General features: G+C 42.3%; 1 pseudogene; it reads left to right on the forward strand.

The window, feature by feature from the left end:
• Nucleotides 1–3,342: 3,342 nt before the first annotated feature.
• LOC140522616 (aldehyde dehydrogenase, dimeric NADP-preferring-like) lies at nt 3,343–22,634 on the forward strand (annotated as a pseudogene).
• The last annotated feature ends 2,023 nt before the right edge of the window (nt 22,635–24,657 follow it).

Raw genomic sequence — 24,657 nt, forward strand, 5'->3', positions numbered from 1 at the left:
AGGACCTAGGTTCAAGTCTGACTCTTGCTTTCTGTGTGACCTTGGGCAGACCACTTAGTCACTCCCCCACTGCCATGGGCCTCAGTTTCATCTTCTGTAAAATGAAGAGCTTTAGTTAGGTGGCCTCTGAGTTTCCTTTCAGCTCTATGACTCTGGGATGTGTTTGCCATTCAAGGTAGCCTTACTGATTTTTCTTTGGGTGCCAAAGAGACCTACATAATTATGGGTAATGATTGTTTCTATGATTCGTCGTGTGACACACTCATTCTTTAGGATCTGATTATTTAGTTTTTAGTTTTTAGCCTGCCTTTCCATGGCCCTTTGTTACACGTAATTTTTACTGCATCATGATCTGAAAGGTTTGCATTTAATATTTCTGCCTTTCTGCATTTGACTGTGATAATATTTCCCAGTATATGTTGTCTGCCACTGCTCCCCACCCCCTGCCACCTCCACCCACCCTACCACTCAAGCCCAGCCTTTCATTGGTACTGTGAATTATATGGACTATATCAGCATAGGGAGAAGGTGGAAACTTCCAGAAACAACTGATGTCCTTCAGAAAAGGTCTGTTTTCCTGGTTGTTGAGGAGTCAGGACATAAGCCCTTCCTGCCTTTTTCTGCCAAATTAAATGGAAACTATTCTATATCTCATATCTTGTGAGCCTGCATGCTTGCAGGGAATCCATTTTGAGAGAGTCATAACCAAAATTCTTGTGTTTCTAAGGGGAACTCTTGGATGTCAGCAAAAGTCCCATAGAATTAGTGAGAGATACTCCCAAAGAGAACCTGGTCTCCAGTGTCAGTGATTGGAGATCCAATCAGCACTTAAGCTCTAAAGAAGGAAGGGACATTGAGGTCATGGAGAAGACTATTATCTGGGATCTGCAAGGCAGAAAACAGGGTCTATCCTAACTTTGAAAGGCTTCCCAAACACAAATGCACCCTCATGGGTTAGCCACATGGTCGTTATGATGCTTTGAGGAAAGGGAATGAGATCTGAATTGTGATTTGGAAGATCCAAACTTCATGTAACTGATTTTAACTTTTTAGCAAAGTTACTGCTCTGGCAAGTTGTACCTTGGAACACTGAAAATCCTCCCTACTAGGCTGATTCAATCACACCATAAGCACCATGAGCACCACACCATGAGCAAAGAGTTCCCCTTTCAAATCCAGCATCTTAGCTCTGAGCATCCCTTTAAAGACACATGACTACATTTCAAAATAAAGCAGATAATATCACACATAGCTAATTTTTAAAACCAAGACTTTTTATAAAGTGTAGGGCTCTGCATTAAGTTTTATCCTCTCATTTAAATATCAATTTTGCCCTGTCACATAAATTTTGTCGGTTTGGAGCCAAATTGTGATGTGGGAAGAAAGGAAGACAAGACTTTAAATAGGGAGGAGTGAGGCTATCTTCAGTTGCTAATCATTGCGAGGAGTCCCAGTGTGTGAGGGAAACTGTAGAATGTAATTTCTTTATTCACTTTTGCTGCATTTTTCTAGTTTTTCTAGTTCTGTAGAGTAAATTTCCAATAGTTTCTATGACATGCTAATTAATAATTCAAATAATTGAATTTATCAGTAATGACTGAATTCATGAACATGTGTTGGAGCCAATGTTTGAGACTATGTGGATAGAGTGTCTTTAGGGAGAATATCCCATGATGCTTAGATGTACAGAAGTATCTTCTGTGCCCATCTCCCAGACCAATGTCCAACTTGCTGTCTCCGCAAGTGAGAGTTCTCCAGACCTGGAGTTGTCTAGAGCCTTATTTTCCAAACTGAATTCCTCTCTGTTCATAATCTTCAGCTAATGCCTACCTCATTCATTTGGTTACAGGGTAAGTGGGGATTGTTCAAACTATATTGATCAAACCCACAACCACCTTGGGGCTATGAAATTCCATTGAGATAAAAGTAGGTTGGAGAAAATTTGTAGCAAAATTGAGAGTGTTAAGCTTAGCTGACTGCTCAGGTCTCCCCTATCTGTTATGTTCTACGAGTGTGATGTCATGCTGGAAGGTTGTTGTACATTAGCAGTATTTGTGAGAGGTACATTATTCTATTGGTTCTCTTTGAAATCAAAGGATAAAGAAAAACAAGAGCTGTCTGAAAGTGAAATGGGTCACTCCGGAGTCTCAGAAAAGTGAAGAGACCTGTCCAAGGTTGCACATCCAGCAAGCATCAGAGTAGGCAGCCATGTCCAGGGTGCAGTGCCCCATCCCCAAAATCTTCCCCATCCAGCCGTCATGTTGCTTGGATTCCCACCATTATACGTTGTTTTCAGTTCAGCATTTTCCTCTCCCTGAGGTGTCCCTTCAAATGCAGGTGACATGGATGGACGTGTGCATGTTGAGGGAGGACCGTGATTCTTTCCTTATGCCTTAGTAGTTGGCAGTTTGATAGAGGTAATATCTTGGTGCGAATTTCCTCTGACAGAGAGCAGAGAGAAAACTCTCACAAACTTTCTGTGTGATCTGGGATAAATTGCTTCCCCTCCCTGGGCTTCAGTCTTTTCTTCTAGAAACTAAGGAGATTGGCTTGGTCCTTTCCAATGTGGTATAATGGAATGTAGCCTGGAATGGAAGTTATAAGACCTGAGTTCAGATCCTGACTTGTCTTCTTGTTCTGAGAGATTCCTTGTAATAGCAGAGAGAGCATTGGATTTGGGATCAGGAAACCTTGAGTTCAGATTCTGCCTCTTGCACTTACCAGCTGTGCAACTATAAGCAAATCACAGGGAGTGAGGAGCATAGACTAACTTTGAACTCAAGTTCCATAAATCCAAGCACACTGAGCAAGTTTAGCATTTCTCAAAGGAAACCATGATGTCCTGATGAAGCTTGTTTTTCCACACTAATTTCACATGAATCTCCATCTCATACTTTAGGTTCCAATCCAAATCTCCTACAAGTTATTCCCTACACATGATATCCCATTTCCTACCTCTATGTATTTGCATAGGCTGTTCCCTACTCTTGGCATGCCCTCCTTCCTCACCTCCATGGTCTTTGGAGCTCCCATGAAATCACAGCTCAGTGGCCACTTCCCACACCTGGCCTTTCCCAGTTATTAGTGTTCCTCACTCTCTACCCCAGAACTACTTTGTTTCTACCCATCTGTGTACATATTGTAGACCTTCAGTAGAATATAAGTCTCTTGAGGTCAGGCACTGGTGTTGGTTTTTGTCTTTACATCCCAATACTTGATATAGGTCCTGGTGTATAACATCCCTCAAGAAGTGTTTATTGGAGTGAACTGAATGGAAAAGATGACCGTTTTCATTTTCATTTCCTAAAAAGCCCTCTATGTCTGTTATGGTTATGGTCTGTTATGGTTTTCTCAGAGACCATAAGCAAAATCAGCAAGACCATGTAGCAGGCCAGGGCTGCCTTCAACTCTGGTAAAACCTGGCCCTTGAAATTCCAGATCCAGCACCTGGAAAACCTCAAAAGAATGGTGAAGGAGAGAGAAGAGGAAATTGTTGCAGCCCTATATGCTGATCTCCACAAAGTAGTGATTCAGTCCATGAGCCCAGCCTTGACCAGGAGCCCATCTTAGGGACTATGGGACATGCCAGAGGGATAGGGACAAACCACATCTGCCTTCAAAGAGCTTAGGGTTGAACTGGGGAAAGAAGGTTGTACTCAGAGACTGGCCCCTTCCAGCTGGAAATCCTATGACCCTATAAATACAAGGCCATGGGTAAAGTGCTCTGGCACTAGTAAGGGCATAGAATTTCAGGACAAATTCAGAATGGATGGATGAATGCAGAGGGAAATAATTTGGGATGACTTTGAGATGGGAGGTGAGGAGGTAGAACTCAAAAGAATGGGACAGGACAGAAATGGGAAGGGGATTCAACATAGAAAGGAAATAGAGCAAAGATATAGAGGCCAGAATGAGCCCAGATTGGGGCTTGGCCTGAGCAGAGGGGAGGGCTTCAGAGAGAGATGATTGTACCTTGTGGAGGCGAGGGCATTGAAATCCAGGCAGAGATTCACAGTAGTCAGAGCAAGAAGGACACTCAGAAATGTTGGCCTCCTAGGCTCCTGGGTGTTCTTCCAGCCTCCATCCAACCAACCAAGCCAAGCCAAGGGAAAAGCTGGAAGAGATCTCAGAGTTGCCCTAGTCTGATCCCAGTTTCCAGAAGACAAAAGGAAGTGACTTGTCCCAACAGTCATAATCATGCTTTCTTATCATTCAGCGCTAGCCCACTGCCTTCATAGGTCCTTTTGCAACCTGCTGCACATAGTTGATGTCCGTTCCTGGGACTTCATGGTTAGGAGCCATAACCCAGTAAACAAAGAGCTGGCATTCAGGAGGCTTTTCAGCAGACAGGCAATCTTCTTAGGGGTTTTTGGCTTGGCTCTCTGCCTGTGATTTGGGAGGTAGTATCTGGTACCTTTTGGTAAAATGTAAAAAAGGGCAGACTCTACAGTCAGAGGACATGGCTTTGAATACTGCCACTGGTAATTGCTCCCTGTGTGATGATGCACCAATCCCTTAACCTCCCTTGGTCTCCATCCTATCATTGTGTAAAATAAGAAGGTTGGGGTAGATGGAGTCTGAGGCCCGGAGACTCTGATTTCAACCTGAATGCCATTGTTGCCACAGAACAAGCAGTCTGAACTCTATCAAGAGTGAATTTACTTATTGGAAGAAGTTGACTATGTGATCACCAGCCTTCCTCAGTGGATCCTGAATGAGTCAGTGGAAAAGAATGAAAATGCAAAGGATGAACAGCCCTACATCCACTTAGAACCCTGGGTGTGGTTCTGATCATTGGGACCTGGGTCTACCCCTTTGTTCTGTCAGTCCAGCCGTTGGTAGGAGTCATTGCTAGAGGTGGGGAAAATTTCTTTCTTCTGGATGATAGAGAGGTTTTTAGATTTATAGCTGGAAGGGATCATCTAACCAATTTTACAGATGTGGAAACTGAGGTCCAGAGAGGTTGAGTGATTTGAACCCAAGTCCTCTGACTCCAAATCTTCTGAGAGGAAGGGGCGCTCCTCATGGATCATAGCAGTGTTCCCTAGAATTAGCCTCAGGATAGCACACTGGACCCCATCACTAGGAGGATTGGCAGGTCAGTCAAACTGCCATAATATTCATGATCAAACTGGGTGTGAGACTCAGTTCTTGAGCTAGAATTCATCTAGAGTCTCATGTAGCATCCGAAATGTTTAAGGAGACCACTCAGTTTGGTTACTGGTTGAATCACTGGTAACTTGCCCAGCAGTTTCATAAGATCAGAGATTTAAAGTTGGAAGGGACTTTGGAGGACATCTGGCCTACCCACCCTCTTATTTTGCACATAAGGAGACTGAATCTCAAATAAAACCATCATTAGTCTAAAGTCACTTACACATTAAGTAGCTGTCAGAATTTGAATCTAGGATCTGACTTCAAATCTACTTGTTGTCTTTTGTCCTTGATTCTCAAAGTAGACCAGGACATGCAAGTGGATTGGATGTAAGTGAGGCAGGATGCGCAAAGTCACTAGCCTCACTTTCTCCTTTGAAGTCATCTTCATCCAATGGGGAGATATAGATCAAGAAGACTGGAGATGGCCCAGGATGAAATGGGAGACCTTGACTTTTTTAAGCTAAGGTCTTAAACAGTTCTCCCTTTGACTAAGGAAGTGTTTATTCCAGGATTAAGCCTAGGTAAGACAAGAGTAAAAGAATGGCCTCTTTATCACGTTAAAAAAAAAAAAGGAAAAATAATCAATCTGGGAGGGAAAGACCCTCAAGGTTTCTGGCCAAAACAGAAATAATTGCTATTTGCATTCCCTCTGAGCCAATCAGGGCCCAAACAATGATCAAGTATGGCTTGGCCTGGGATCTATAGTTGGTCATTCAATGAGAACCAGAGTGATTTGGACATAAGGGAAAGTCCTTAAGAAAAAAAGTTTCAGCTATCAAAATTTATATTCCTTTGGGCAGAACACCTGCAGGTAAGGGGTTGTTACCCTAGGTGGACAAAGAAAAGACAAGACAAGCCTAGACACGATAAGACAAGACAAGACAAGACTAGATAAGACAACAGAGGACTAGACAAGACTAGACAGGACTAGACAAGACAAGACAAGACTAGACAAGACAATACAGGACTAGACAGGATTAGACAAGACAAGACAAGACTAGATAAGACAAGACAAGATAAGACTAGACAAGACAATACAGGACTAGACAAGACAAGACAAGACTAGATAAGACAACAGAGGACTAGACAAGACTAAACAGGACTAGACAAGACTAGATAAGACAACAGAGGACTAGACAAGACTAAACAGGACTAGACAAGACAAGACTAGACAAGACAATACAGGACTAGACAGGACTAGACAGGACAAGACAAGACAAGACTAGACAGGACAAGACAAGACAAGACTAGACAGGACAAGACAAGACTAGACAAGACTAGACAAGACAATACAGGACTAGACAGGCCTAGACAAGATAAGACTAGACAGGACAAGACTAGACAAGACTGGACAAGACAATACAGGGCTAGAAAGGACTAGATAGGACAAGACAAGACAAGACTAGACAGGACAAGACAAGACAAGACTAGACAGGACAAGACAAGACAATACAGGACTAGACAGGACTAGACAAGACAAGACTAGACAGGACAAGACTAGACAAGACTGGACAAGACAATACAGGGCTAGACAGGACTAAACAAGAGAAGACAAGACAAGACTAGACTAGACTAGACAAGATGAGAAAAGAGAAGAAAAGAAAGGAATAAAAAAGAAAAGACAAGAGCTGTGTTGTCCAACTGGCCAGTTTCCATTGGGTGCCCAGTGAGGAAGCTCGTCTTTCTACTCACCAGAGGTTGTCATTTGTCCTTCGTTCTCAAAGAGGACCATGACATCAGGGAGGTGATGCCATGACATGCAAGTGAATTGTACCAAATTCACTTATTAGCAACATGACATTGGACAAGTAGTTTAAGCCTTCTGGGTCTGTTTGTTCAGCTTTAAAAGTTTGACAGTCTGCACCTCTCAATTTTTTCTGAGTCTCCCATTTTACAGGTGGTAAGAAGGAGAGTCAGGATTCAACTTATGACCAAAGGGTCAGCATTCTTGCACCCCACATTGCATCCCCCTGTTAGCTTTAAATGTTCACTCCTTCTTCTCTCAGTTAGATTGTGGCCCCTTTCCTTTGTGTCCAACTATTTAAGTGGTTCAATGGTTAAAGTGTTGGGCCTGGACTCAGGAAGATTTGACATCAAATCTGGTCTCAGACACTTACTAGCTGTGTGACCCTGCACAAGTCACAAGCCCTGTTTGCCTCAGCTTCCTCATCTATAACATGGATATAATAATAATAATCCCTAACTGTCAGGGATGTTGTGATGATCAAAGAGATAATTGTAATGCGTCTAGCGTGTGCCTAGCACCTAGTAGGCAGTATATAAATGCGAGCCATAATAATTATTATTGGTAACTATCCTTTTGCCTTCCAAAGGAAATGAGATATAGGAAAAAGATTGAGGCTCATAGTCTGAATTGGAAGACTGGTCAGAATAGGGGGTTCATTTAGGGCTAGAGGACAAGATCTGGGCCCAAGCAAACCATAGCACAGCATTAGACAGGTGTGGCACAAGCCTGTGAGTGTCTATGCACATGTGTGTGCACGCAGACATGTTGATGTCTATGTGGTTTGGCGTGCTCTCTGATCTCTGAGCCTGGGGGCTCAGGTCAGGAGAGAACCAGGAGTCAGGGGAACCTAGAATGGTGGTCACTATGGGAAGGAAGCCTGTACCTTTCTCCCTCAGAGGTGCCAAAAGATGGATTTTCCCTGTGTTGGTTACAACTTGATGTGGAGGAGCTAAGGGAATACTATGACCCTTGGATTCATGGGGTGCAGGAGTCTGGTATGACACTCTGGGTAAAGGGGTGTTTTCTTGTATCCTATAGGCAATGCTGTGGTCCTCAAGCCTTCTGAAGTGAGTGAGCAAACAGCCACCCTTCTGGCCACACTGCTCCCTCAGTACCTGGACAAGGTGAGTCTCAGCCCCAAAGTTCTCTGTATGGGAAAGAATGGGACCTTGTCACACGGGCAGAATTGGAGGTGGGGGACAAAGTAATTCTTGTAGAGCTGAGGGACCCCAATCTGCTCTTTCTAGTTTGTAAGAACTGAAGGGGAGGGACTCTTATCTTATCTACACTTTGTGCTTCCCAAGTCAGTTTAAACACTTGCTGGGGCTTAATTAATTTTGTTGGATTGGCAAATCCCTCACCTGTTATTTGTTTATCTCTGTGACCTTAGACTAATAAGGTAATTTGTCTGGGCTTCAGTTTACTCCTATGAAAAGTGAGGGATTAGTATGGAAAGATGTCTAAGGCCTCTTCCACACATAACCTTATACTCCAGGCATTTTAGAGAGCAGAAAATTGAGGCACAGAGGGAGAAAATGATTTGTCTGAGATCACACTGCTAACTAGATGTCCCTGACTCCCAGTTGAGTGTCCTTTCCCCCACACCATGCCCCATCCTTCCTTCCTTGCTCTTCCTATTAGTAAAGGAGAGGTGAGAGTAGAAGGAAGGAGACTCAGAGCTCACTATTCTCCTTCATTCTGTCACATTCCCCAACTACTGGAAATAACAATGGGAATTCTGAGTCTCAGGACCAGGGATTCCCTACCTCCACCCCTACTGCTCACCCCCAGTACTTCTACACAGTTGCCCATAACCATTAAATTTTATTCCTTTAGTTTCAACAAAGTACTAAGTGTTTTCAACAAAGTGTTCTAGATGCTACAAGAAAAATAAATTTTAAAGACAGAGCTTCTGATGTCAATGAGCTTACAGATTAACTGAATTTTTTGGAATTCTTTTGTATTGCTGAAATTGCTGAAAATCGCTGACATTCACAATTCATCATCATTACAATGTTGCTGTTAACGTGTATGGTGTTCTCCTGGTTTTACTCACTTCACTTTGCAGCAATTCAGATATGTTTTTCCAAGTATTCCTGAAACCACCCTGTTCATCATTTCTTATTGCACAATAGTATTTCATATTACATTTATTTACCATAGCTTGTTCAACCATCCCCCAATTGATGGACATTTCCTCAATTTCCAATTGCCACAACAGAAAGAATTGCTATAAATACCCTTGTACAAATTGGATTTTTTCCCTTTTAAAAAAAAAATCTCTTTGGGATACACACCCACTGTTGCTATTGTGAGGTTGAAGGGTATGCACATGCAGAGTATGAATGCTGTGCCCTTTTGGGCATAGTTTCAAATTACTCTCTAGAATGCTTGAATTAGTTCACAACTCTACCAACACTGCATTAGTGTCTTAATTCTTCCTCATCCCCTCCAATATTTGTCATTTTACTTTTATCTCATATTAGCCAATCTAATAGGTGTGACATGGTGCCTCAGAGTTTTTTTTAACTTGTATCTCTCTAATCAGCGATGATTTAGAGATTTTTTTCAAATTATTGTAGGTAGCTTTTATTTCTTATTCTGAAAATTGCCTCTTCATATTCTTTGACAATTTATCAATTGAGGAATGATTTGTATTCTTAAAAATTCAACTCAGTTCTTTATCTGTTTGAGAAATGAGGCCTTTATCAGAGAAACTTGTAAAAAATTTCTCTGGTTTTTTTTCTTTTTAATCTTAGCTGCATTGGTTTTATTTGTACACACCATTTTTAATTAAATATAATCAAAATTACACATTTTACATCTCATGATGCTTTCTATCTCTTGTTTGCTCATAAATTCCTCCCTTATGGTGAATAAGAGTTTAAGGATAAATTGGGGAGAAAGGAGAATTCCAGGAGTAGGGACCAGTTTCAGCAAAGATAGAGAGATAAGAAGACATTGTCATATGACTGTGGTTGTGAAAGGGATTAGCAGGGGACAAAGCATGAAAGTCAGGTGGCACCAGATGGTGGAAGGCACCTGTTTGATAATTTACCTGTGGAAGGTTATCCTGGAGTCAGTCTGTCAATAAGCATTTATTACATGCCTGTTATGTGCAGGTGCTTTACTAAACACAGGAGATACAAATATGAAAAAGAAAGACAGCCCCTTACAATCTAAGGAGGGAAGACAACATCTGAATGAAGCTAAACAGGCAGGGCAAGCAGCCTGAGGGAGGGATGGGTAGGTAGCCAGCACTGGGGCATGATGGAGAAATCCAAAGGAGTCTAACTGAGTGGGAAATGAAAAATGATTGACCTGGTACCCTGCTTAAACAGAAGTTTTGGGAGAAGCTCACCACTCTGTCCTCTCATCAGAAGTGTCAGTACCAAGGCTGATGCAGTTTTGCATGATGATGAGGCTCCTGGGAGGCATGCTGGAGAAGTGGGAGAGAAAGCAGTGATAGTATTCCAGTCAAGGAACCTCAGGAGTACAGATTTGGAGCTGGCAGGGACCTTGGAGGCCATTTGGGTCCTCTGGTGCCAACTCTAGGGCTTTCCCCACTGGACCACCTGAGCCTCAAGACAGAGAGTGTTTTCTGACTCTTCTCCTCAATCTGTTTTCACGGCAGGACCTGTTTCCAGTCATTAATGGTGGTGTTCCTGAGACCACAGAATTGCTCAAGGAGAAATTTGACCACATCCTCTATACTGGGAGCACAGGAGTGGGCAAGATTGTCATGATAGCTGCAGCCAAGCACCTGACCCCAGTGACCCTGGAATTGGGAGGGAAGAATCCCTGTTACATTGACAAGGACTGTGACCTTGACATTGCCTGCAGGTGAGACTGGATGTCAGAGAATCCCAGACCACTAGAGACTGTGGGAGCTGGAAGAGGCCCAAGGAGCTCTTTGAATCATAGTATCACTGAATGAATGAATGAATGAATGAATGAATGAATGAATGAATGAAAAAGAGTAGTTATTATGTGTCAAGCACCATGCTTTGTACTGGGGATACAGTAACAAAAGGCAAGACAATCTTTGTGTTCAATGAGCTTCTGTTCTAAGAAGAAGAGACAACGCTAAAGGAAGGGGTGGCCAGGGAGGAGTATTTAGGTTTTTAGGTGGTGTGTAGAGTCATAGCTTGTGGCAAGTAATGTATGATGGGAAATCTAATGGATTTGGAGTCGAGAAAGCCTGGCCCTGCTACTTATGTATATGACCTTGTGCTTCACCCGCTTTGAACCTCATTTCCTCCTTTGTACAGTGATGGAACTGGGCTAGACAACCTCTAATGTCCCTTCAGGCCCTAGGTCCTAGGAGCCTGTGGCATCCATACATGGCACCACATGGGATATTTTGTTTTTTATTCAAGTGCATGGTCAGGGCACGGATGAACCTAACTGGCCCATGTATGTGAGAGAGCAGTGGGCAGATTCCTCAGGTTCCAGGTGAGTTAACGTAACATGTCAAGTTCTGTTATTTCAGTCAAAGCAAGTGCCATCACTTCTGCGGGGGGAAATTGGTGCAACTAGTGCCACGACCATAGAAAAACTGGCCTCCAGTCTTTTTAACCTTTTCTTTTATGTGGGGGAGAAACAGACCGAACATTCCATGTAAATTATCACTTCATGATAATGAGCCTTTTGTCTTGGGTTCCAATCTTACCCCATCTGGAAGATGCTACTAGGGCTTCTGTCCAGCTGCCATCCTTATGAACTGGGGGAGGGAGAGGTGCCATGCCCTGCATCCTACACCTGCTGATGGGGCAAGGCACCTGCTCTGGGAATGGAAAACTAAGTGGGATATGGAAGATTATTTTTCAATAACTAGGGCTGAATTGTGCCCTCCAGAAGCTGGAGTTCTGACTTCCTCCAACATTCCCAGCAAATGAAAAACACACATCATCCCTATTCATAATTCATAGTGGAAATGTTCTCGATTTTCTTGGGATTTGTTTTCTCCAGATGTGTCACCTGGAGCAAATTCATGAACTGTGGCCAGATTTGTTGGGCTCCAGACTACATCCTCTGTGATCCTGTTCTGCAAGGCCAAGTAGTGGAGAAGATTTAAGAAAGCCCTGAAGGTGAGTCAGGGGACAATGAAATCACTTGCGCCTGCCTCCCAGATCCTCTTTGTGAAGGTGGGCCTATCGGTGTGTGCTCTCAGATGGGATGGATGTCCTCTATAGCCCCTGCACACCACTTCCTTGGTGCCAGGCCCTGAGCTGAGTGCTGAGATGAGGAAGAAAGGTACAAAACATCTCTTGCCCTCCAGGTCCTCACATTCTAATAGAGGAGAGCAGGGAAAGGCAGAACTATGTAGAAGATACAAAGTGAATGAAAACTTTTAAAAAATATTCTTTTTTAAAGTATTAATTTCTGAATTCTATCCTCCCTCCAACCCTTTCCCTCCCTATTGAGAAGGCAAGCAATATGGAGCCCATTATGCATGCGAACCCATGGAAAACATAATGAAAACATTTATCAAGCACCTATTATGTGCCAGATACTTTACAAATATTATTCATTTAATTCTCCCAATAAGTCTGAGAGGCAGCTGCTATTATGATACCTATTTTAGAGTTGAGGAAACTGAGGCAGACAGAGGTTAAATGACTCACTCAAGGTCAAATAACTAGTAGGTGTCTGAGGCTGGATTTGAACTCAGGTCTTCTTGACTCCAGGCCTAGAACTTGTTCCAGCAAACTACCTCCAAATAGAAGGTAACTTTTGAGGTGAAGGCATTAGCAGCCAGTAGAAGCCAGCAAAAGGTGGTGGAGGAGCTGGATCTTTGAGGGAAGCCTGGAATTCCAGCCACATGAGTTGGGGAGTTCTCTATCTTTACAATGCAAGGAAGGACAAACATCTTTTCAACTGTCCTCCAAAAGAAAAGTCATTTGTTTGTTACAATTACACAGGTCAAAACAGCCTTAAGAGGTAACTGCTAGTCTTAGCCTCATTTTATACATGAGGAAACTGAGGCAAGCAGAGTTAACTAACTTGCCCCAGCATTACACAGGTAGTAAATGTTTGAGGCCACATTTGAATTCAGGTCTTCCTCACTCCAGGCCTGGTGTTCTATCCACTGTACCACCTAACTGCCCCTGTTCATGCCTTTTGTATCATCATAATCATTGTGAGTGTTATTTCCTGGTTCTCCTTACCCCCCACTCTGCATCAGTTCATATATAAGTTTTTGCATGCTTCTCTGAATTCTTCAGAATTGTAATTTCTTATAATCAACCGATCAACAAGTATTTATTAAGTACCTACTGTGTATCAGATGCAATTTTGGGTGTTGTGGCTACAAAGACAATATAAGGGAGAGAGGAAGGCAATATCACCTGGAGGAACCCAAGAAAGGCTTCCTGCAGAAGGTGGCACTTTTAGCCTTTTCCTAATCAATGGGCACCTGCTTTGTTTCCATGTTCTTTTTTTCCACAAAACATGTTGCTATGAATATTCTTTCACCTCTGGAATTTTTTTCTGGTTGTCTGATATCCTTACATTCCATGTCCAGTAGTGGGATCTCTGGGACAAAGGCATGTGAATTTTAGTCACTTTGTTTGTTACTTTTAGTTTAGGTCAGTTCACAACTAGACCAATAATAAATCAATGTTCCTGCCTTTCCACAGCCCCTCCATCATTGACTTTTTTTCCATACACATTTAATAGGAATAGAAAGAAGGTCGGCACAAATATAGGATGGAGCTTTGACATTTGAAAGAGACTTGGTTTTTCAGCTGGCTGCAAGTTCAGTATGAATCAGTAGTAGTATGTGGCACTGTTAGTGTTAATGTAATATTAGACGTTATTAGAAGAACCAAATCTAGAACAAGGGAGTTGATTATCTCACTGTACTTTGATCCCAGCTCAGACCACAACTGCAAAGTTGATTTTAATACCAAGTCCCAAATAAGGTGTGGTCACCTCAGAAAGGATGTCAACAAGCTCATATGAGTCCAGAGGGCAGAGACCAGGATAACGAATTGAGGCAGACCCAGGTGAAGGACCTGGCCATACATGTCTTGAAGAGAACAAAACAAAAGGACAGAATAGCTGTCTTCCAAGATAATAATGGTAGCTCATACTTATATGATACTTCTAAGTTTGTAAAGCATTTTATGTATAGTGTCTCACTTGAGTCTTATGACAATCCAGGGAGATAGGCATTCTTATTATCTTCATTTTACAGGTGGGAGAACTGAGACTTCGGAAGGGTAAGTGACTTAATGAGTAGATAGGGAGTTAAGTAGATACACAGACAGACAGAGAGACGACAGGTGGATGGATAGAAATATAAATAGAAAGAAAGGCTTGTAAATGGATAGATGATTAAATAGATATGGTGATGGACAGAGACAATTACAAGGATCGATAGACAGAGAGACAGACAGACGATAGATAGATGGCTAGATGGATGGGATAGACTGATAGATACATGAATTGACAGATGGACAGATAAAAAGATAGATTGATAGGTGATAGATGGATAGCAGGATAGATAGACTGATAGATGATAGATGATAGATGAATGGATAGAAAGATAAATAGAATGAAAAATAGACAGGTAGATAATTAAGTAGATATGTGGATGGTTATAGACATAGAGAAGGATAGACAGATAGATGACAGATGGATAGATAGATGGACAGAAGAATAGATAGGCAGGCAGATAGATGAATACCTGTAGCCAAGAGAGATAAAGTAACACATTCGAAGTTCCACAATTTAATGAAGGCTGGAAAACAAGAAATCAGCCTGGGCTGTTGCATTATATGCAAGAAGTAATCCAAGAATGTATTCTCTTCCTGAGAGAGAGGGAACCCAGGCAAAAGAACACTAGTTTTGGAGTCAAAGATATGGGTTCCTATTCTGACTCAGAGTCTTACTACTTATGTGATCTTGTTCACAACTCTAGACCTCAGTGTCCTTATTTGTAAAATGAGGGGGTTGGAATGGATGATAGATAAGGTTCTTTTCAGCTCTAAATTCTCCAAATAAGTTATTTTTAGCAGCAGCAGACATTCCTTGAAATTGGGTCCATAGTCACAAAATTCTTCTATGAATGAACAAAATGAATGAATGGGGTAACAAATATTTACTAAGTGCTTACAATGTGCCAAGCACTGTGCTAAATCCTGGGGATATAAATAGAAAATCTCTGACAGTCTGTTTCTGCTTTCAAGAAACTTACCTCCTGTGAATAGGGATTGGGCCTGGACCTGTGATTTCAATGGGTAGAAGGATATTCCAGGTGAGTGAACACTCTCTATCAATGCAGGTCAGGGCCCCCTTATAGTTTTAGGGTATGTTTTTTGTATCTGAAATCTAAAAGTGATTTTCTTTGCCTTTTGTCACAAACTCTTTTAATATCATTCCTCTTTCCCAAAGGAATACTCTGGGGATGATGCCAAAAATTCTCATGACCATGGAAGAATGGCCAACAGCCACCCCTTCAAAAGAGTGATGAGCTTAATTGAGGGACAGAAGGTGGCATATAGACGGGATGGAGATGAGCCCTCTTTCTATATAGGTGGGTTGCCACTGTCTGTCTTTTCCCCTTTGCTGTGAAGAAGGCAAGTTTGTGTTTTTCAACTAGTAGAATTTAGGCAGGTGCTTAACAAACGTCAATTGACTGTGTTGGGTGGAGCTGAGATGGGGGCAGCCTGATCCTACTCCCAGTGTGGTCCTTGATATTGTTGCCCCCAGGCCTGTCCTGTTTCTACCCCTTAACCAGTGACAGTGACTTTGGGCAGGATGGGAGGGAGGGAGCTGAAGGATTAAACATTTAGTTGAGTCCTTAGAGAATCAACAGGGTTTTGTTTTTGTTATTTTATTTTCCTTCAGTCTTGGAATCTCCTTTTTCTTAAGGCCAAGGCAGGTTTTCAGGAGGGGCCAGGACAAGTTGATACAAAGGATGACTTTGGCACCAAAGTTCAGTGCAAATGGATTAGATTTCTGTGCCCCTTCAGATGGCCTGGAAACTGGGTGTGGTGTTACTTAATTGTCTGAGAAGGGACCTAAGTACTGCAAAAACATGGGCAGGGGTGATGAAAGGTACCCAGAAAGGTTCTCTGTCTCTGTCTCTCTGTCTCTGTCTCTCTGTCTCTGTCTCTCTGTCTCTGTCTCTTCCCCTGCTTGACCAACCCAGTCTGTGTTCTCATATTCCAACTCAACATTTCAATTCATCAGTCAATCACTAATTAACAGACTTCAAGCATCTTGGTGTTATCAATGGAGAAGTGCCCTTGGATCCAAGAAGACCTGAACACTGGTTGTGTGGCCTGGGGCAACTCACTTAACCTCTTATTGTTCTAAGTGACTTCCTGTTGTTGTTGTATGTCCTTAGTTGTCCAAGGCCATAACATCAGGAAAGAGATGTTATGACTTGTGAGTGAACTGAATTATAAGTGAGACAGGGCTATGGAAAGTTACCGCTAGCTTCAGTCACTCCTCTGGAGTCATCTGGGTCCAGTGGCAAGACGGAGATCAGGACAACTGAAAATGGCCCCAGATGTAGTGGGAGACCTTGGTCTTTTTAAGGTAAGTTCTTTAACAGATCTCAGTTTGACTGAGGCAATACCTATTCAGTGATTAAGGCTAGGTAAAAATGAGGCAAAGAGTGGCCTCTTTTAACTAGTTGATAAAATAAATGAATAAATAAATAAAATAAAGTTGATCTGTGATGGGAAGACCTTCAGGGTTTCTCACCAAAAGATAAACAATTGCTATTTACTCACTCTGAGCCATCAGAATCCAAATAATGAGCAAGTGAGGCTTAGGCTGGAATCTATTGTTAGCCAATCAATGAGAGCCACAGTGATTTGGGTTTAAGGCATGATCAATGAAACAAGAAATTTAGTTCATAAACCTCAAAATATCTTGCCAGGTTTCAGCAATTCAATTTTATATTCCTTTGGGCAGAGCACCAGGTAAGGGTATGATTCCCTATGTCATCAAAGGGAGAGGAGGGAGAAAAGGGAGACGAGAAAGAAGAGGGAGGAAGAAAAAACAAAGGAATTTAAGGAAGGAAAAAGAAAGGAAGGAAGAAAGGAAAGGTGTTGCCCAACTGGAATTGGCCAGTTGGGTCCCCAGTGAGGAAGCTACTACTACTCCGAGATTGTTTTTTGTCCCTCATTCTAAAAGAGGATCATGACATCAAGAGGGAGATGTCATGGCTGTGTAAAGTCACCAACCTCACTCTCTCCTCTGGAGGATCTGGGTCCAGTGACAGCAATGATTAAGTGAGGTTTGGGACTGGATCAACCCGTTGTTGATCAACCAAAGAGAGCCAGAGTGATTGGACTTGAAGGCATTTTACTTTTTAAAAATAAAATAAATGAGTTCCTTTGAGGAGGGCACTGGCTAACTGTGGTATTAGTATAAGGGTAATGTAAGAGATGGCACCAGAGATGAGACTTCAAGGAAGCAAGGAATCCTCCAAGGTGGAAGTGAGGAAAAAGTGCATATCAAGGCATGGCAGATTGTACAAATGGTCTTCAAAAACTCTTCTTTTACTTGAACAGATAAATACACAAATAAGTGCAAGGCAAATAGGTGGTAGATCAAAGGAAAGATCCAGAGAAGCCCTCTCCCAAAAGCAGAGGACAAACTACTTTTCTCCAGGAAGGCTTTCTGAAAGGAAGCAGTGGCACCTGAGCAGAGGATCGTGAAGGGTAAAGTGGGGGAGGCTGTGCTGTCCATTACAGATGGAGACAAGACTTGTGACCATGCATGCGCTGGGTGACAACATCCCGCTGAGTTCCAGGAACAGCTGGATGTCCAGTTTAATAGCAGAAGTGGTACAGAGAGCACGGAACTTAACAGATTATATGACTGAGGAACTGGAAAGGAAATTGAAAGTCATCGATCCTATCACCCCTTAAGTTTTTAAGGTTTATTGATACCTTTTTAAAAAGTCATTTCCAGATATAGGTTCTTCTCAAAAACTCCTCCTTTTAACAAAAAGTGTCTTTCTAAGGTTATAATTACTGAAGTAGAAATCTAATTTGGTAGAGGGAGTTTCCTCTCCTGGGAGGAATTCCCAATACCAATGAAATCACAGATACATTCCCTATTTCTATGCTTATGTGGCAAACATAGAAACAAAACCAAGTTCTGCCTTCAAGAAGCTTATATTCTATGGGGAGACAGATCTCCTAGTTAGGTCTTTCTTATGAGGGCATTCTTCTTCTTTTTTTGGTGGCAATCAAGGTTAAGTGACTTACCCAAGGTCACACAACTAGTAATTATCTCAGGCTGAATTTGAACTCAGGTCCTCTTGACTCCAGGGCTGGTGCTCTATCCATTGTGCCACCTAACTCCCCTGAGGACATTCTTAATAGTGAAGTTTTTCCTTCTTGGCTCTTATTAGGGAGATTGGTTGGCCCAGAGTGTGTTAGGAGTGGGAAGTAGACAGGAGGAAAAAGAAGGAAGGCTGGGTTACATAAACACGTCTTTAGGTCCCTCCTCTAGAAGCAGTGCCTTACTGCCTCCAACCCATCACCATAGCAGGAATGAGACAGAAGGAACAAAAACCTGTCTGGGAATCTGGAGGCTGATCACACTGAGGGCATGGACAGGGAGGACAGAACTATCCATTGAGCCTCCCTGCCCAGCAGATCTGGCACCCCCTAGCTCGGTTCTCATCCCTGTTGGTTTTTTCAAGAGGAGGAACCATACAGGATCAGTGATTCTGAATTTGGGGCTTGAAATTTCCAATATTTCCCTGCCTTCCCAACTCTCTTAATTTACAGAGAAAAAAACTGAGGCCCAGAGAGAAGGAAAGTATTGTCTAAGATCACAAATGGGACAAATTTCAGAGCCAAGCTACCCCACTTCCTCTGACTTGAAGTACTTCATCCCTCTGTTTGCACCCTGATGCCCCATCCCCCTCTTCCTACCCTACATGGACCCTTAGTATTGACCTGAGTACCCTTAGTGTAAGACCCTTAACCAGAATTGTTGGCTGCCTAGGTTTTGCACTTAATTTCTTTATTTAATTCAGGACTGGGTGGGGTGGAGAGGGCATGTGCAATTGTTTTCCTCCAGAGTTTGCTTGTCTTTGTGTGGGCAAAAGGGTGGGGTCAGGGTGACTCAGTTCTGATACTCAACTCAGACCACAAGAAATCCATGGACCTATCTCTTTTATGAGTCACCTTTCTTGCTTGTTTTTAATATTTTCTCCCATGGCTTCAGGTCTCCAGAGCATCCCCTGTGGGTGCCCCCAGCCAGACTTGTTTGATCCTGTTGCTGGCAGGGAGATGGAAAAAGATGAAGGGTCCCCCAATGCCTAGTTGGCCACCTGCCTTGTTATCAGGGTCATCTCAGAATCCACCAACAGATGCACAGATGTTGGGGAATGCTGGAAGGCTGTCTGGGACAGCACCTGGGATTGTTCACAGCTCTCTCTGTGGCATCAGTTTAGAGAGTGCCTGGCACAGCGTACCCTGGCGGGCTTCTTACATCCTCCTCTTTCCTTGTGCTCCTCCATTCAGGGCCACTCCCCTCCTGACAGTCATGATACCCACTTCTGACCTCTGAGCATTTTTCCTGGCTGCCTGGAATGCTCTTCCTCCTCTTCTCCACCTCTGGGATTCCTTGAAGTCTCAGCTAAAATCCCACCTTCTGCAAGAGCACTTCCCTAGTCTTCCTTCATCTTAGTACCTCCCCTCTGAGATTCTCTCCAATTTATTCTGTCTAGATCTTGTTTCCATGAAGTTCAAATATAATACAATAAAAATTTATTAAGCCCCTACTATGTTCCAGTCACCATAGTAAGCACACAAAAGGAGTCAAAAGAGAGTCCCTGTCTTCAAGGAGGCATGGTCATGTGCCTGTGTCTCCCCCACTGGATTGTGAGCTCCTATGGGTGTGGCCTGGGTTTTTTTCTCATTGCCTGGCACACAGTAGATACTTAATAATAGCTAGTTGATTGAGTAACTAAGCCACTTAGAAGTTCAGTGACTTGCCCAGGGTCACCAAGTCAGTAGCATGTGTCAGGGAGGAGTTTTTCTGATTCCGAGGCCAATTCTCTATCTACTCTGCCATACTCCCCAGTGTATTACTTATTGGTTATTAGTTGAGAAGGTGCTTTCAAAAACTAGCTAGTTGGGTGTGTATGGGTGGGCTGTGCATGAGTTAAGAATGAGCCACCCCAGGTTTCTTACTCTGGCGCCTCCTTTGTTTCTTGGTCTTTGTAACCCCAACCATTCTCACTGATGTTGACCCAAAGTCTCAGGTGATGCAGGAAGAAATCTTTGGGCTTGTTCTCCCCATCATCTGTGTGAAGAGCCTGGATGAAGCCATCCAATTCCTCAATGAGCAGCCAAAGCCCTTGGTTCTTTATGTATTTTCTAACAATGACCAGGTAATCAATACTAGGGACCCTCCTCCTGACCTCTCCGTGCTGCTCACCTCCCCCATAATACACTCAGACAGGTTGCCAAGGCTCCTTTTCCTCAAACCAAAGTCAAATGCTCTTTCTAGAGCACTTGGGACCTAAGCAGTATCCAGAGAACTGAGTACTATTCCAGCTTTGTGGGGCACTGGAAACAGAGCTGCGTAGTAAAGGAAACCACTGGGTTCCTGTAAGGCTGGGACAGCTAGGTGGTGCAGTGGATAAAGCATGAGGTCTGGAGTAAAGAAGGGTCATCTTGTTGAGTTCAAATCTAGGGTCTCACACTTACTACCTGTGTGACCCTGGGCCAGTCATTTAACCCCTGACTACAAATAAGCATTATAATAGCACCAACCTCACAGAATTGTTATGAATATTTAATGAGATAATATCTATAAATTGTTTAGCACAGTGCCTGACAGAGCTGGGATTCCAACTTAGGCTGCTTGATTTTTAAATCCAATAGCCTTTCCACTGGCTGATGTGAGACTTTGATTCCATTTTTCTGACTCCAAATTTAATGTATTCCTCCTTATTTTACTTGGGCTCTTAAGACCTAGCTTTAACTTCTAATTCTTAGCACTTAATGCCTACTGGAATCCAAACCCCTGAGTAGGTCACCAGCTTCTGTCACCTAGAATCACAAGATCCTAGGCCTAGAGCTCAAAGAGGCCTTCTTTTCTAACCCCCATTTTATATTTGGGGAAACTGAGACTCAGAGATATGCCCAAGCAGAAGAGCCTAGATTTGGACCTGGATATTCTGATTCCAGATTCTGTACACTTTCCAGTCTGTCATGATGTTTGTGAACCTCCCTTCCCTTTAAAGGAGCAACCTCTGCCATCTGGAAAAGAGGATGTAGCTCTGGGCAAAGGACAAACTGGCCTGAGTATATCCTTTCTGCTTTCTGATAGGAAATTGCTTCTCTTTTGTCCTCAGGAACTCTGGGTTAGTCTGTCACCAGGAATCCCAAGCCAGTATGTGTTGTCTGGGAGCTCATCAGATATGGAATGACAAAGCTACAAGGATCTTACAAGGGGGGCCTAGAGAGGAAGGGGAACTTGTCCAAGTTCACAGAGCTAACGAGGAACAGAGCCAGGATTGAAACCCAGATTGTCAGGCTTCAAATCTAGTTGTCTTCCCATTAGACCACACTGCCTCTCACTGTTCCAATCCCACAGTCATGGCCCTTTTCCTGGCCAAATTGAGTCCTGGAACTAAAAGTGGAAGGAGCCTTTGAGGCTCTCTGGTCCATTTTATAAATAAATCTTGGTACTGTCTTCCAGGTCAATCAGAAGATGATTGCAGAGATTTCCAGTGGAGGTGTGGCCGCCAATGATGTGATAGTCCACGGTGCTGTCCACACTCTACCCTCTGGTGGTGTAGGTGAGTCCTAGTCTTTTTGGACTCCTGCACATTCCTTACCCTTCTTCCTGAACCGAGAAAATATAGCATGCCATGAGACCCCCCAACAAAGAGAAGCCACATTCCCATTTAGGGTGATGGCACCACCTCCCTGGGTTATGGTGCACATCAGATCAAATGAGGTCACCTGTGTGAAAGCCATGACAGCTGTCAAAGGGAGCCATAGAAGTGGCTGTTATTATTATCATTATCATTATTTCACGTGGCCACTCCCCAATGGGGGGGGGGGTAGAAAAGGAATAGAGCCTCCACTGAGATATAGCAGGAAAAGGAGAAGAGCAGGTGGAAAGGGAAGAAGATGAAGAAGAACATGGGAAAGTGATGGAGAGGAGAGGGGGAAGGACAGGAAAGGAGATGTGTGCCATGTGGAGACAGGGGGCAGAGGGGAGGAGCAAGCTTCTCCATGACCTGTGAGCTGTCTGTCCAAGGCCACCCCCCCCCCCCCAAACACACATGGATGTTCTGGCTTCCTTTCAGGTGACAGTGACGTGGGCTCCTGTCATGGTAAGAAGAGTTTTGAGATCTTCTCCCACCTCTGGTCCTGCTTAATCAAACCTCTAAAGACAGAGAACTCTGATAAATTCCAGTTCCCACCTTTCCCTGTTGAGGTGAGAGAACCCTGGAATGTCAACGTTGAGAAGGACCTCGTTAGTTATAGGACCATGGATTTAAAAGTGGAAGGTTTGTGAGAGGCTATGTAGACCAAACCCTTCATTTTCAGAGGAAGAAACTGAGGCACAGAGAAAGTGAAATGATATGTCACACCTTTAGTTAATGTCTCGCCAGGATTAGAACACAGTTCTTCTGACTATCGGGGAGAAGAAAGGTGAGAATGAGGGATTTCTTATCCTTGAGACATTCACCAAAGAGCCAGGAGAAGCATGGAGTCTGGCAACAATTCTAGGGCTGAGTAGTAAACTTAAAAGAAGAAATTGTTAAAAATAAAAGAGAAGTAAAACAAAAGGCTATAGAATTGACCAAGAGGTAAATGCTGTTTTCTTCAAAGATTTTGTTTCTCTTTCTCAAGACCACATGTACATAGAACATGTACCAAGACACAGATATCACCTGCTAAATAAATGTTAAAAAGAAACAACCCTAGAAATACTAAGTATGTATTTGACAGACCATGGTACCACAAAATACAGAGAAGAAAAGGAAAAAAAAGACTTAATAATGACATTCCAAATAATGGGTACATCAAGAACAAATCTAGGTAATAGTTAATTATGTTGTGATAAAAAACAAGGTTTGGAAAAATAGAATTAGGTTTTTCAGTATATTGATTACTTTTGTGGACTTTTTTATTGTCTTTCTCCCTCTCTTGCTTTCTCTCTCTCTCTGTCTCTCTCTCTTATATTATAAGGGGTGGTTCTCTGAGAGTGGGAGGAAAGATACCTTGGGAAATGTTGGTGATATACAATCAAAATGTAGCAATATTTTTTTTTATTTAGAAGAAGATAGAATAACAACGAGATAATATACCAAAATTTCTGGGATGCAGCTAAAACAATCCTTTGTGAGAAAATCATCTCTCTACAAAATTTCATGAGGAAAATAGGCAAACAGGGCATTAAGGAGCTAAATCTGGAATTTTAAAAATTAGATGAACACAGAAATCCAAAAGAAGTAAAAGTAAGGTGGCACAGTGGATAGAACAATCTGATATAGGGTCTATATGTACAACCATATTAAACATATTCCCACATTAAACATGTTGTAAAGAAGAATCAGAACAAGAGAGAAAACCCATAAGAAAGAAAAAACAAAAAAGAGAGAGAAAAGAGTCTGCTTCTATCGGCATTTAGACTCCAGAATTCTTTCTCTGGACTTGGATAGAATCTTCCATCATGAGTCTTTTGGAATTGTCTTAGATCACTGAATTCAGAAGAGTTAAATCTAACAAAGTCAGTCATTGTACAATGTTGCTGTTTCTGTTTACAGTGTTCTCCTGGTTCTGCTCACTTCACTCAGCATCAGTTCACTCAAGTCTTTCCAGATTTTTCTGAAATCCACCTACTCACCATTTATTATGGAACAATAGTATTCTATTACATTCATATACCACAACTTTTTCGCTCATTCCCCAACTGAAGATCATCTCTTCAATTTCCAATTCTTTGCCATCACAAAAAGAGCTACTATAAATATTTTTGCCCATATGGGTCCTTTTCCCTTTTCTATGATCTCTTTGGGATACAGACCTAAAAGTGGTATTGCAGCAGTCAAAGGGTATCAAAGGGTTTGCACAAGTTTTATAATCCTTTGAGCATAGCTCCAAATTGCTCTTCAGAATAGGTGGATCAGTTCACAACTCCACCAACAATGCATCAGTGTTCCAATTTTCCCACATCTTTTCCAATATTTATCATTTTCCTGTTTTGTCATGTTAGGCACTCTGCTAAGTGTCAGATGGTATCTCAGAATTGCTTTAATTTGCATTTCTCTAATCAATAGTGATTTAGAGCATTTTTTAAAATATGACTATAGATAGCTTTAATTTCTTCATCTCTAAACTTCCTGTTCATATCCTTTGATCATTTATCAGTTGGGGAATTACTTATATTCTTATATATTTGGCTCAGTTTTGTATATATTTTAGAAATGAAGTCTTTATCAGAGACACTGGATGTAAAAATTTTCCCCCAATTTTGTGCTTCCCATCTAATCTTGGTTGCATTGCCTTAGTTTGTGCAAAAAAAATTTAATTTAAGGTAATAAAAATTATCCATTTTGCATTTCATAATGTTCTCTATCTTTTGTTTGGTCATAAATTCTTCCCTTCTCCATAGATCTGACAGGTAAATTATTCCTTGCTCTCCCAATTTGCTTATAGTTTCACCTATTATGTCTAAATCATGTATCCATTTTGACCTTATCTTGATATATGGTGTAAGATGTTGATCTATGCTTAGTTTCC

Source organism: Notamacropus eugenii, chromosome 2 (genome assembly GCF_028372415.1).
Source record: "Notamacropus eugenii isolate mMacEug1 chromosome 2, mMacEug1.pri_v2, whole genome shotgun sequence".
Lineage (NCBI taxonomy): Eukaryota > Metazoa > Chordata > Mammalia > Diprotodontia > Macropodidae > Notamacropus > Notamacropus eugenii.